This window comes from Pan troglodytes, chromosome 5 (genome assembly GCF_028858775.2).
Source record: "Pan troglodytes isolate AG18354 chromosome 5, NHGRI_mPanTro3-v2.0_pri, whole genome shotgun sequence".
Classification (NCBI taxonomy): domain Eukaryota; kingdom Metazoa; phylum Chordata; class Mammalia; order Primates; family Hominidae; genus Pan; species Pan troglodytes.
The window spans coordinates 168,398,973-168,413,675 of record NC_072403.2 but is presented as its reverse complement, the minus strand read 5'-3'; the positions used below and the strand labels follow the sequence as shown (position 1 = coordinate 168,413,675).

General features: G+C 39.7%; 1 long non-coding RNA gene across 1 annotated transcript in view; it reads left to right on the top strand.

The window, feature by feature from the left end:
- LOC107975421 (uncharacterized) overlaps window positions 1-13,951 on the top strand; it is a 37,534-nt gene extending 23,583 nt beyond the window's left edge. Inside the window, exon 3 of the long non-coding RNA XR_001718951.2 lies at window positions 13,735-13,951. This is a non-coding gene — a long non-coding RNA (uncharacterized LOC107975421). The remainder of the gene's footprint in view (window positions 1-13,734) is intronic.
- The last annotated feature ends 752 nt before the right edge of the window (window positions 13,952-14,703 follow it).

The window sequence follows — 14,703 nt, the reverse complement described above, 5'->3', positions numbered from 1 at the left end:
AGAAACTTCAGAGGAAATAGAGGCATGGCAGGGAACTGAAGAAAATGTCAAAAAAGAGACTATTGGGTTTGGTTTTGTTTTGTTTTTGAGACAGGGTCTCGCTCTGTCACCCAGACTGGAGCGCAGTGGCGTGATCATGGCTCACTGCAGCCTTGACCTCCTGGGCCCAAACAATCCTTATCCCCACTTCCCTAGTAGCTGGGACTACAGGCATGCACCACCATGCCTGGCTAATTTTTGTAATTTTTAAAAATTGAGATGAGGTTTTGCCATGTTGCCCAGGTTGGTCTCAAATTCCTGAGCTCAAGCTATCCTCCCACCTCAGCCTCCCAAAGTGCTGGGATTATAGATGTGAGTTGCCATGCCCAGTCCACCCTCCAAAATTCACTTTAATTAATTCAGGAGAGAGGGAAAGATACGGCATGTATGAAAGAAGACAAGGATACAGTGAAAAAGGAGCAACCAGAAGTGCTGTTGGAAATTAAAAACGAGGTAATAGAAATAAAATTCCAATACAGAGATTGAAATGAAGTTCAGGAAATTTTTCTAAAACAGAACAAAACAAAATATCTAACCCCCCCTCCGCCCCCACACACAAAACACAAAACTAAGAGATGAAATATAAGAGAGAAAAGATAGGAATTGGAGGATTGTCCCAGAAGGTCCTATGTGGCCAATAAAAGCTCCAGAAGGAAAGAACTGAGTAAGTAGAAGAGAGAGAAATATTAATGATCTAATACTAGAAAAAACTCTACTGCAGAACATGACTTCTTTTTATTGAAAGGGCCTACTGTGTATCCAGCACAGTGAAGGAATAAACACCTCACATCAAGGCATTTTATTATGATGTACTAGCATACATGAGAAAGACAAGATCTTAACAGTTTCCACAGTGAAAAAGTCATACTGGGAACCAGAAGGGCATTGGATTCCTTAACAGCAACCCTGAATGTGAGAAAGTCTTTAGAAAATAATTATTAGCTAGAATTTTGTACCCAGAGAAACTATCTACCATATGTGAAGGTAGAATAAAAGAATTTCCTGATGTGAAAGGACTCAAAAATGAATTTCTCATTATATACATATATATGTATTTACGTGCGTATGTATCTAAAATATATCATTGCATTATATATATATGTATATATATAATATATTAAAAATTTTTAAAGAAGACTTCTCTGGCAATGTGAGAACAGAAACCAGTAACATAAAGAGAATGACTGGGGCCCTGCAAAAGGGCTGAAACCCAAGAAAGTGGGGGAAAGGAAGTCTGAGGGTGTCAGAGGAATCCCAGGCCATTGGTTCATTACCTGGTCCTACCCTTTCCTTCCCCTTTCAAATACAACCAATATGCTGACTTTTACATTTAGCATTACCTTGCTAGTTCTTCATAAATTTGCCAGGTATATATTTCCAAACATTATGTCATGCAGGAGGGCAGAAGGGTTTGGGTGAAAGGTTGGTAGGGAAAAAATAGCTTATATGGGCCAGGTGCGGTCACTCACGCCTGTAATCCCAGCACTTTTGGGAGGCTGAGGTGGGTGGATCACTTGAGGTCAGGAGTTCAAGACCAGGTTGGCCAACATAATGAAACCCCATCTCTACTAAAAAAAAAAAAAAAAAAAAAAAAAAATTAGCTGGGCATTGTGGCACACACCTGTAACCCCAGCTACTGGGGAGGCTGAAGCACGAGAATCCCTTGAACCTGGGAGGCGGAGGTTGCAGTGAGCTGAGATTGCACCACTGCAGTCCAGCATGGGTGACAGAGCAGCACCCTGTCTCAAAAAACAAAAAAACAAAAAAACAAAAAAAAGATTCTATGATAATTTTGAGCTTTTGGTAAATAATACTGATGTGTATTTGTTAGATTTGATAACATATAAAAATATTTGAGATAGATATTGGAAAACTAAACAAATGAAAAACAAGAAAACATTAACACCCATTTCTTCTCTTTCTCCTACTTGATTACGAGCTTGTGGAGGGAAACGGTCTTGTGTTCTCCACAGCTTTCTATCTGGTGCCTCGCCTCTTGTTGGGGACATAATACACGTATGTGAACAGTTAGCGTGGGAACTTGATGATGACATTGTAAACACCCTGATGAGCAAATGTGCTCCTCTTGTGTATCAATCTATATGTGAAATTATCTCTGTGATTTCATAGTAGTAGAGCTTGTTTCTTCTGGGAAATGATCACACTATATTATCAGATAACAAATGCTTAATAACTCATATTTTTTCCATTTTCTACATTGCCTACTAGAAACTTATCGTCTGCTAGAAACTCCATTCAAAATTAGGGTGCTTTGTTTGATTGAGAGTTTGGTAGCTTCCCTGTGGTCTGTATTTTCTGGGTCCATATCTGTGGGAAGTTTATCAGATCTGTGTCAAGTTTGGGGTTCCTTCAGAGAAGATTTAGATTTGCTTTAGTTAGATGCTTAGGGAACAGGGCCAACCTGGGATCTCTTTAAACGTCTTGGTTTTCCAGTATGCCAGATGCTATGATTTTGAAATACAAGCTAATCTGAGGGGGCTTGGTGGGAAGATTTTTTTTTCAGCCCTAAGGTTTAAGACAGGACCTTTCTTGTGGTGTCCTGGAGTATGGAGGGTTTATTTTTTGGTTAACCTTTACTGAGAGTACAACCCTTTGGGGTTCTACCCTTATGGGGTGGAGTGTGTGTCTCTTATGTCACTTCTATCTTAGGCTTTGCCCTTGAAGACCAAGCTCAAGTTCATCTGGTTTGGCAGCTTTGGGGCTTTCCTGCTCATTCAGAGTCTGGCTTTTACCTGAATTTTGGCTTGTGAGTACTCCTTACTTTCCTATCAGCTCATCGATGTAGGTAAAAATAGGTTTTAAATTTTAATAAGCATTTGTCATTGTTTATAGCCAACAATTTGGTTAGAGTATCTAGCTTACCATACTATTGGAAATAAAAGGCAAAACGCATTTCAAGTAAATAAAACGATATCCTTACAATACCAATAATCAATTCACTCCTTTATAGAGAATTAGACAAAGAAAATCCGTCCAATTAAAATTTCTCTGACTTAAAAGACTGACTGGATGCTGATCAAGTAATTAAAAGCAATGGAAATTCTGAATACTGAAAAAAAAAGAAAAAAAACCAACAAAGCAAAACACAACAGCGTATGCATGCATTTATCTTGTCTGGTAACATGCTTCTTTGACTGAGGCAGGAGGCTGGACAAGTTGACCTTTCAATGCCCCTTCAGTTCTGTCATTTTTATGACATTTGTGAGGGAAAAAGCTAGACTTTCAGAACAGGTTTTCACTGTGAGTTTGTGAAGTGACGTTATGAAACTGGTCTAGTTTCTATCTGTCAATTTCAACTTCCTGTGGTGAAATTTCCAGGTACTGAGTTTTACTCTGCAGGACACAAATTTCTTTTTCTTGTGATTTTTCTGTTTTCTTAGGCTTTCAAAATCATATACAAAAACGTGTAAAGAATGGTTCCCTCCATCTGTAGCCATAGGGATTTCCCTTTGGCTTCTCCGTAGATAAGATTGACTAAGCATCAGAAATAACAAAATCAATTTTCCATTAATAGCTGATAGTGTGGTCAATGCAAAGATTAAGGGAAGGGAAATACTTTTAGTATTCAGAAAGATTTTGTCATTGTTATAAGTCACCAGGGTCTTTTGTGATATAGCCGACATAGAAATATACGCATAAGGGGTTATTCATTGATGTGGAATTTGATGTCTGATGCCTTATTGGTCCCTAAAAGTTTACCACTGTGTGACAGACAGTGGCTCTCCCTTTCAGTCACTGGCTTATTAGGGTAAGCTGTAGCCATTGCTGTCTCCTAGGTCTCCAGAACTGATGGTAAAAAGTAGTTTGACCTGCATGAAAGTTATTATCTTACACTAACTATGTAATAAAATAGGCCAGGGACAGTGGCTCACACCTGTAATCCCAGCACTTTGCAAAGCGGAGGAGGGAGAGTTGCTTGAAGCCAGGAGTTTGAGACCAGCCTGGGCAACACAGTGAGACCCATCTCTACAAAAAAATGTAAAAATTAGCCAGGCATGGTGGTGCCAGCTTTAGCCTGTAGTCTCAGCTACTCAGGTGGCTGAGGTGGGAGAATTGCTTGAGCCCAGAAGCTCGAGGCTGCAGTGAGCTATGATCACACACTGCACTCCAGCCTGGGTGACAGAGGGAAATCCTATTTTTAAAAAATAATATAAAATAAAATAAATATACGTATAAATAAAATAAAAATACAATCTTATATTAAAGAGTTTAAAAAACTCACAACAGAGCTGTATGCTTTGTAAAATATTTTCCTATTTGCTCTTTCAGTTGATCTACATATTAACCTCATGAGGCAGGCAGGGCAGACGTCATTCTCACCATTTCGCCCTTGTGTTCTCTTGCCTGTACCTTTGATGACACTGCCTTCCCCCAGGGCCACCCAATCTTTGCTAGGCTAACTCTCACTTACCCCCATTGCCCCTCACCTCAAGAAATTAAGTTGAAGATACAAAAACATATCAAACATCCATTGTCCCACCATCTTGAATTAACAGCCATAAACACCTTGACTTATTTACTGTCTTTTAAAAGAAATAGCACATTATAGTTACTGTTGAAGCCCCTTTTTATTCCCTTCTCATTCTTCTTCCCAGAGAAAATTCCTAGTATGTCTACTCAACCAGCCCAGAAATCACGCCCTCCAGGAATGTTTTCCTGGCTACGGGGTGCTTGTCTCTGGGCTCTGCCAGCCTGCGGAGCATAACTGGTCATGTTGGCTATTACACCCTGTATTTTAGCCACGACCTTTCTTGTTTATCTCTCCCAAGAGGCCATGTGTGAATTCATTCTTATGTTCCTTTTGCCAGGCATGGGGTCTGACCTAGAGTTGGTCCTACCATGTGTTTGTTCAAAGAATAAGTGACGAAACAGAATCTCAGGCAGGTTATTTGACTTGTCTGATTTCTTTATTTCTAATGTTTTCACTACCATATTTTTAACAAAGAGGATATGGGCTTCATCCTATGGAGCAGCAACATTCTTCATCCCACAAGAATGTATTGAACTGACCCCTGTGTGTCTGTCCCTCAGCTTGCACCGGGGACCTGTGGTGAGCAATGAACCTTGTGCTCTGTGGCACCTGCCTTCCCACCCAGCACAGGCCTCTTCTTCCCTGATTAGGGAAAGCCTGGCAGACAAAGTAAGAATTATGATGATGTCTACAGCACATTTAAAAAAATAGATTCTTGACTCTAGAGTTTAGATTTGGAAATAAAAATGTCATCACAGGCAACCTTTATTTTTCTTTATTCTTATCTTTATTTTCTGAATTTTCTGTAATAGTCACATTCTTTTATAACTAAAAGAAAATCTAAATGAATCCATTAAAAAGAAGAGATGGCGCTAATTTGGACCTTACTCTTGCAGGAACGAGGAAGGCTAGGTTGTTGTTCTGCGGGTTCCGTTAATCAAACTTACAGGTTAGTTTGGTATTTTCTTTTTCCAGTTCAGGGAAAAAGATCACTCTGGGTCTTTTAGTAATTTCGCTTGCTTATCCCTTAAGATTTCCAGGTATAAGGCAAACTGGGTTGACTCACAGGTGACTCTGAGTCTTTATGGAGGCTAGTGGTTTTTCATTCCTTTTGGACATGAAGTTTGCTTCTTGCAAGGTTTAAAGAGGTTCCGTATGTGCACAGTAGGTTCCCAAGATGGCTTAGAATGAGCTGCCAGGCCATGTCGGGCCACCCTACACTGATGCTGAGATTTTCCAGTCTAGCATAGTGGTCCCTTTAGATGGCTCTCCTCATCAGTAAAACCTTTTTGAGACCACATTCCTGATTTACGGTTATTCATTTTTACTTTATTATTTTCTTTCATTATTATTATTATTATTTTTGAGACAGCGTTTCGCTCTTTTTGCCTGGGCTGGAGTGCAATGGTGTGATCTCGGCTCACTACAACCTCTGCCTCCCGGGTTCAAGCAATTCTCCTGCCTCAGCCTCCTGAGGAGCTGGGATTACAGGCATGCACCAACCCAGCTAATTTTATGTTTTTAGTAGAGACGGGGTTTCAACATGTGGGCCAGGATGGTCTCGATCCCCTGACCTCAGGTGATCTGCTCACCTCAGCCTCCCAAAGTGTTGGGATTACAGGCGTGAGCCACTGCACCCTGCCTATTTTATTTTTACTTTACAAATGATATATAGGTGTTGCTATCCTAATGCATTTTATTTATTGTCAAACATATTAAAATGTAGATGAGGCAAAAAAAAAAAAAAAAAAAAGAAACACAAAGAGAAAGGCTAATATTTTCTTCCTACCCACACTGTAATGACTTACCTTTGTAGTCTCAGTTTGTGGGTACTCACTTTGTAGTCTCAGTTTGTGGGTACCCACTTTGGAGGACACCAAATAAGGAATATCGACAGACCTACAAACGGTTGAAGAAAACTTCTGATGTGACAGAAGCAAACAGGACTTCACTCTCAAAAACATTTTCTGGAAAAGCGTGGACTGCTGCTACCCTGGATGGAGACTCCTTCTAGGGGAGTGTCTGAATAGCATTCGTCTGCCTCTAATTATTCTGGGTCACCATGTCAGGTTGGTAGCAAACAGTATTAGAGGAGGGGAGAAATAATGAGATACTTAAATTATGATAAAAAGAAAATAAGGAATTCTCTAATTAATTTTGTGCATGTGTAGAGATCACAGAAAAGGAAGTGAAAGGTTGTAGGAGCAGGCAATGCAAAAATCTTGCAAATTCTTCAAATGCGAGTAAGAGTCTGATAAACCCTAACTTTCTGGTAAGCATTTTAATGGATCCTTTAATTAGCTTTTCTGGAAAGTTCACTGATGATATGCTGGAATAATGATCCCCTATGCTTTAAAGTGTCTAGTCATTAGCTCGCAAGGTGACTGAACATACTAATGTATTTGCCTCTTAGACTGTTTAAGCCCATGCTCCTAATAAGGTCTCGCCTTTGTTTGACTCAATCACAGAAAGGAGCATATGGGCTGGGCTCTCTCAGAAATGACAAGGACAATGAGCCCAACCCTACTTCCTTTAGTTCCCATGTGACTCCAGCTCCTGGAAAGAGATTCTTTGGGCAGATCTTTCTGGAACTGTTCTTGTGCTGCCTGCCATTTTTGTGCCTGCTGGCTCAGCATTTGTGGTCTCCCTTAGATTTGGGATTCGTTCTGGTTTAGAGAATTAATTATATTTTGTCACCTGGATCAGTATCATCTTGTGGGGCATGTGTATTGATTTATACTTCTAACTGGTGCATTATCATTCTATTTTATTTTGAAGGCATGCTTTCTACACTTCACAAGTGCAGGTCAGGCAAGGTGAGTAGTAGGTCAAACAAAGTGAGTGGGTAGAGACCAGGAAGGTGCTTCTGCTCAGAGCTGAGCCTGTGACTTGGCTTTGTACCAAACTAATAGCAAACTGGGCTGAGGCTCAAATTTTCCAGTCTCAGCCTGGTTGGGTCCCAGCATGCTAGTGCCTGCTGATGAGCATGTACACAGCCTTTCGTATTACATAACTTCTTGTGCCCCTGGCTGAAAGAAGCTAAACTGCAGATAATTTATTCAGCATAAATTATTGCTAACCTTAGCTAGAATAATGCATGCTTTTGATCCTCTTTAGATATGGAGCCAATGGGGAATCGTCCAGCTACAAAGTTTTCCCCTATATCTTTCAGTTAAATCAGATTCCAAATCTTGAGGACATCTGATATTCCTCAAGGACATTAAATCTATAAAACTGGTGCTTGAATTATATGCCCCAAAATATAATTCACAGTTTGTTTTGTTAGTTTGAGCTATTAGTAACGTTTTAAACATCTAATTACATTTTTCATTTAATAATTCATTCTTGTATAATTAGAGACTTAAGTTATGCAACATGCTTATGTTTTAAAATATGGACATTCTCTTTAAATGTTTTATACCACTCTCTATGAGATAAAACGTAACATCAAATGCATATTATTAAAATTTTAATGCTGTAGCCACACAAGGTTTATTTGGCTGGGCCCACCCTATAGGCAGTGTTGGTGAGATGTACTTCAATTGGTAAGAAAAGCTCCAAGCAGAGAAAACGATGTATTCCTCACCAGGCTGTTTCAGGGCAATCTTCTCGTCTTACTTGCTTTGAACTTCCCTCCAGATGGACAAACTTTACCCCAAAGTATGGCTGATTAGCTCAGCAAGCAACCTGATCCAGAGATTTTTGCACAAACCAGTTGAAGTGTGTGTGTGCCTTACCCTACCAGAAGCCATGCTCCCTGGTCATCTCTTATGGCTTAATGTTACACTCATCTAGAATAGAAACCTGGAGGCCAAGTATTGGCCACCTGACATACTGTTGAATTGAAAAATGTCAATTTTTAAAAAAAGAATTTTAAAATTTTCATTTTTGTGGGTATAGAGTAGGTGTATATATTTATGGGGTACATGAGATGTTTTGATACAGGCATGAAATGTGTAATAATCACATCATGGAAAATGGGGTATCCATCCCCTCAAGCATTTATGAGGGATGTTGATGTTAATCATGTAGGAAAAAGGTGTCTGGTTTTAAAATTGAAAATCTGTTAATATGGTGAAAGCAATTCAAATAGTGCAAAAAGCTGTACAATGAAAATCTCCTTTCCACTAGATCTCAATTTCTAGATCTACTTCCCATGGGCAACTACTCTTCCCACATTGCTGGAAATCCTTTATGAAATAGTCTATGCATATACAAGTTCTTTATGTATGCCTCTCCTTATTTTAAAAACACCCACGGGGCACCCTATCTACGCTGTTTGGCACCTTACTCACTACACTTTATCAATTTATTTTGATGAGGTTGCAAATCAACCATATATTCTTTTAATAACTCTGTAGTTATCTACTCTTTGTATGCACCCTGCTTTATTACTGTATGTATTTATATTATGGTTACTCTTTGGATGTGCCAAACATGTTTATTTAAAGCATCTTGTTGCCGGACACCTGCACTTATATGCAGCCTAGTCTTTGGGCACAGGCATGAATAGATCTATGGTATAAATTACTTGAAGTGGATTTGTTTGGTCAGAGGTGTTCTACATCTAATTTTCATAGATAATCAAAAATTGCCTCCCCAAAATATTGCACAGTGTAAGATTCTAACAAAAGTAGACTCTTCTTTCGAGAGGGTCACATACAGAAGCTCTTGCATCTTGAAATCTCAGAATGACACCTGCATGGGAGAGGTGGGCAGGCTAAACTCACTCGCTGGTTCCCTGGCCCTGCCCCACCTGTTGGCTTTGTAGCATGCATGCCTTAAATTCACATGAAATACTTCCTGGGGGTATAGGTCAGTGGTAGAGCATTTGACTGCACATGAAATACTTCCTATAGAGAATCTTCTTAAAACCTGAAAACAAACCTATGCAGCAGTTATGATTATCCCATTGTAAATCACCACATGAGATCAGTATCTGGGATCTGTCAAAAAGAAATGAAAATGTGAACATTAAACATGTGCTTGCTAAGGTTGTATTTGTGATTGAAAACGGTATACATTGCTTACACAGAATATTCTAAGATCTCTGCGAAGTGTAAGTAAATTCCATCGTTATGTGTCTCTGTAATACTTGAAAGGATTTAGAAGAAGTACACTTGTATTTTAGTGCAATTTGAGGATGTGAGAGACACGAGAATATTTCAGTTGAAGCAATTAGCTTATAGTTCAGGCTTTAGCACAAATTTATGACCTATTCAATTTTCCTGTATTTGAAGATGGCAAAGTGTGTTTGACAAGAGCAAAATGCATAATTAATTCCAAAGTCTGTAAAAAGAACGTATCCCAAAGCATTTCCTATTTACTTATTTGTTGAGTTCTTAGAGACACTTTATATTGAGTTAACATAATTGAATATTGAAAAGTCTAACAGGTACAGTGTAATTATGAACGTAAGAACAATTCCATTGTGTGTCAACGTGTACCTCAAGTCAGAAAGGTGAGAGGACAGGAAATGTTTAATGGAAATAATCTTGTAAAATATTTTCTTCAAAAGTCATCTATTACTTCCTTTGCTTATTATCAGAGGCATGTAAATTACAGGCAAAGACACGTAAGTTACAGGCGTTGTATCTCATTACTGCTCCATCTCTTTGTGTGCTCTTATCATGGCCTGTGGCCATGAGGATTTCTTAACCTACAAGCTCTGCCTGGCCAATGACTGTCTAGCCGGCTTTGCAGAGGTAACCCTTTGTTTTCTCTGGGTTAAGGGGGCTGAAATTGCAGTCAGAATGTGTGAACTTGAATCTTGGCCATTTATTAGCTGATGTCCGTGGGCTTCAGTTTCCTCATCTGTGAGATGGGATCTTGATAGCAACTACCTCATAGGGTTGTTGTGAGGATTAAATAAATGAATTCACCTTAGGTATAGCTACTAAAGTATTGCAAGACCCATCACTTAAAATGGGCGTTTTAAAAGTTAGCTATTGTTACTATGATCAAGCCTCTTCTACATTCAAAGCACTGTGCTTATTACTGTGAAGTAAATAAAAATTTTAAAATGGAGATGTCCTTGTTTTCCAGGCGCTTATAATCTAATTGACAAGTACAAACCATGTGTTACAAGAAAATAAAGAAAGGAGAGATTACTTTTGAGTGGGCAGCTTCTTGGAGAGAATGGAATTTAATGGGAATAATAAAAGATTCAGGTCTTTCACAATGAGGAAGGGCAGAAGCAAATGACTGGACAATTTTCATTTAACTCATACATTTATTTTATGTTTATTAAATACCTACTATTTGCTATGTGCTAGGCAATGTGTTAGGTGCTGGTGCTACTAGTTAAAAAAAAAAAAAAAGGTAGGCCAGGCGTGGTGACTCATGCCGGTAATCCCAGCACTTTGGGAGGCCAAGGCAGGTGGATCACAAGGTCAGGAGTTCAAGACCAGTGTGGCCAAGATGGTGAAACCCCATCTGTATTAGAAATACAAAAATTAGCTGGGCAGTAATCTGCCATAAGCAAAAATAACAAGTAGAAAATTTAAAGGAGGCTGAGGTGGGAGAATCGCTTGAACCCGGGAGACAGAGGTTGCCGTGAGCCGAGATTGTACCACTGCACTCCAGTCTTGGTGGCAGAGCGAGACTCTGTCTCAAAAAAAAGTAGGTCTCTGCCTGCATGGAGCTTAATACTGAGACAAAAAAACCTTTCTGAGTGATATGTTTGTGCCTTCCTCACAAAGGTCGTCCAAGGAAAACAGATGCATATCTTATTTGATTTTATGTGTTATTAGGTATTACTTTGTGATATAATGGGTGATATATATATATAAAGTGGAACTAGGATTACTATTTGACATATAAAAGAGATAGCAGTAGAACTGGTAATTTTCAGAAAAAAATTCAAATAAAATAGAAGACTCAAATTTTCATGTATGTTTAAAAAAAGATGCATTTTAATATTGAAAAGAATTTTAACCTGGGTGAATTTTATGTCAGTGGTTCACATCACATTTGGAATTATGTCTTTTAGGACATGCTTTCCTTCTTCCATTTGACATTCATTCAACAAATACTACTGAGTCTGCTATGTGAGAAGTATTTTGCTAGACAAGCAATGGGAATACAACATTGAGATCAACAGAGTCCTTTTCCTCAAGGAGGTTATTGGACTTAGTTGAAATGAAATAAAATAATTGAATCAACAAAGAAACTCAGAACTTGATTCTTCTTAAATGAATCAGTTGGAGTCTCAGAGGTTGGCTTGAAGAGTATGGGATGACCAGTGGTTGTTATAAAAATTAGGATATGACCAGCACTTCTTATGGGGAGTGGGGAATGACTGACAGTGTGGAGGGTAGGCTAGAACCAAGGGTTTGTATGGGGAATGGGGAGTGATTGATAATATGAAGGCTGAGCTTAGAACCAAGGGTTCTCATGGTAGTGAGAAATAATTGACAGTTAGTATGGAGGGTAGGCTAGAACCAAGGGTTTGTATGGGAGAATGGGGTGTGATTGATAGTATGGAAGGTGAGCTAGATCCAAGGGTTCTCATGGAGAGAAATGATTGAGTTAGTATGGGGGGCAAACTAGAACCAAGGGTTTGTATGGGTGAATAGGGAGTGATTGATAGTATGGAAGGTGAGTTAGAACCGAGGGTTCTCATGGGGAGTGAGGAATGACTGCCAGTTAGTGTGGAGAGTAGGCTAGAACCAAGGGTTCTTGTGGAGAAGGGGGAATGTCACCTTGGCCACAGGCAAGGAGGGCAGGTTGCCTTCACCTGCAGATTGCTCACACCACCTTTGGAGAATAGAATGGCAAGGAGCATAGAGTGAGGAGGAGCAATAGACTTGGTTCTCAGCATCCCAATTAGATGCTGCTTCTGTGAATTTTCTACCCAAATGGTGTTTGAGCCTGTTCCCAGCATTCTAGGCCACTGGGTATTGCTAAGGGTGGTTGCAACTTCTTGCTACCTTTCAAAGAACTAGAAGTGGAGCCTGTCTGAAATATTTGGTCCAGGGAGGAACTTCTAGTCCTAAAAGGACTAGGAGTCAGTTGGCTTCGACAATTTGCCCTTGGTCCAGTGCCAGATGCCAGTGGTTGCTGTGCTGCGTGTGATGATCCTTATTCTCTGTTTGACTTATGGTGAGGGGATTGTTTCCATGTCTTGGACTTGGATTTTACCTTCCTTGTGGCCTAGACTTTAAAGTCTTAAGGCCCGGGTGGGTCTTTGACTGCCGAGGGTAAACGTCGAGGAGTATAAAGCCAGAGGAAACCCTCTTGTGAAGAAGCAGAAAATGATGATGGAAGGATTAAAATATGATAGAAGGATGATCTGAAAGAAATTTATTTAAAATTCTTTCAGCTTTTTTTTTGTCATTTCCAAGTCAGGGATATATTTGTTGCTATTGCTAAATGTGTGCCCATCCAATGAATAAACCATTAACTATAAAGTTAAATGTAAATAGTGATAATGACATTTTATGCCTACATCTAAGGACAGTCTTGGTATGGCCAGCCCTCTGTGACATACAAGGGTGCCCTGGGCATCAGGACCGTGAAGATTTCTCCAGCAAGCGGCAGAAGCCCCTGAAAATTTGACTTTCATAATCAAGGTTTATGGTTGCTTACATTTGAACTAAAAATATTTTTGGGCTGCAGGAATAGGCTTGAGCGTGCCAGTGACCTATTTTGTAATGCCGAGCTTACATCCCAGACCCTCACAGGAATTAAGAATTATGTGAGTCGAGCAAGATGCTGAAAACATGAAACAATGTAGAAATAATCTAAAAAAGTTTCAGATAAATTATAACATAATTTGGTGTTCCTTTGAAGATGAAAGTCGTTAAAGGTTTTTACTGCAATGCATTGTGCTTTTTAAAGTAGTCTGAAAAGACAAATCAAGGATCCTAGTTTTCTGTCTGCTTATTAGACCCCTCCTAAAAGCCCTGGGAAGTAGGCGAGTGGCAGGTGTTTTACTCCAGGATGTGGAGGCATAGGCAGGTAGGAGTGGAGATCAGGGGACCTTGCAATATTGCTTGGGTCAAGAGTACCATGGTTGTTCCTGCTATCCTGGCTTGGCTGTATTTGTGAATGAAATATTCTGAGAATTCCTGAAAATAAAGATACAGTGGTCACAATATGTGAGTCCTATGTATCCATACAGAGTTAGTACATTAAGATGCATAAACATCTTACATTATCAAGTAAATCCTGAGGAACATTTTGACTTACCACTCCTTTAGGTACATGGGAGAGAGAAGAGAGAATATACAGCTATTTCCAGCAGAGACACATTGAGAAACTTCCAAGTGGGATGAGGCCAGGATTCCTGTCATTTTCAACTTCATGTCTAGGAGATAGCCCTAGTTCTCATACCACCTCTTCTGTTAAAAATACCTGTCTCTGCATGAGTTTGTTCTTTGGTGTTACATACGTAGGCAAATAAAATTACCAAAATGCAAAACCATGCTCGCTCAAATGAGATTTTTTTCACCAAGTAACTAAGCTTTGCGCTACCAAGAAACAGCAGGTGAAGTGGAAAATGCCACCCAGGCAGTTTAAATAACCCACAGAGGAGCTTAGTACTCACCACACATACCTCATCCTCTCTCGTGTGCCCCAGTGTACCCTTATACATTTTTCTGTGAGTGTGTATCATGCTGTCCCCCTGAGTTTGCATACTTTTGTTGCAAAAATAATTTAATACAGCATTTGAAATGTGAATAAGAGTCCTGCTTATAAAAATGCAAGTAATGGCTGGGCACAGTGGCTCACACCTGTAATCCCAGCACTTTAAGAGGCCGAGGCAGGTGGATCACCAGGTCAGGAGACTGAGACCATCCTGCCTAACATGGTGAAACCCCGTCTGTACTAAAAAATACAAAAAATTAGCCGGGCATGGTGGTGGGCGCCTGTAGTCCCAGCTACTCGGGAGGCTGAGGCAGGAGAATGGCTTGAACCTGGGAGGCAGAGCTTGCAGTGAGCTGAGATCACGCCACTGCACTCCAGCCGGGGTGACAGAGCAAGACTCTGTCTCAAAAAAAAAAAAAAAAAAAACAAAACCAAAAACAAATGCAAGTAGTGAGCTGAAAGGAAAGGCCTTAAGTATTGAGGGAAACTGAAAATAACAAAATGTTTTAAAGTATCTAAGAATGAGAGGATAGGTAATAGGTCTAAAGGAGTCCTCATCAGAAACAGTGCCGAAAGAGAGA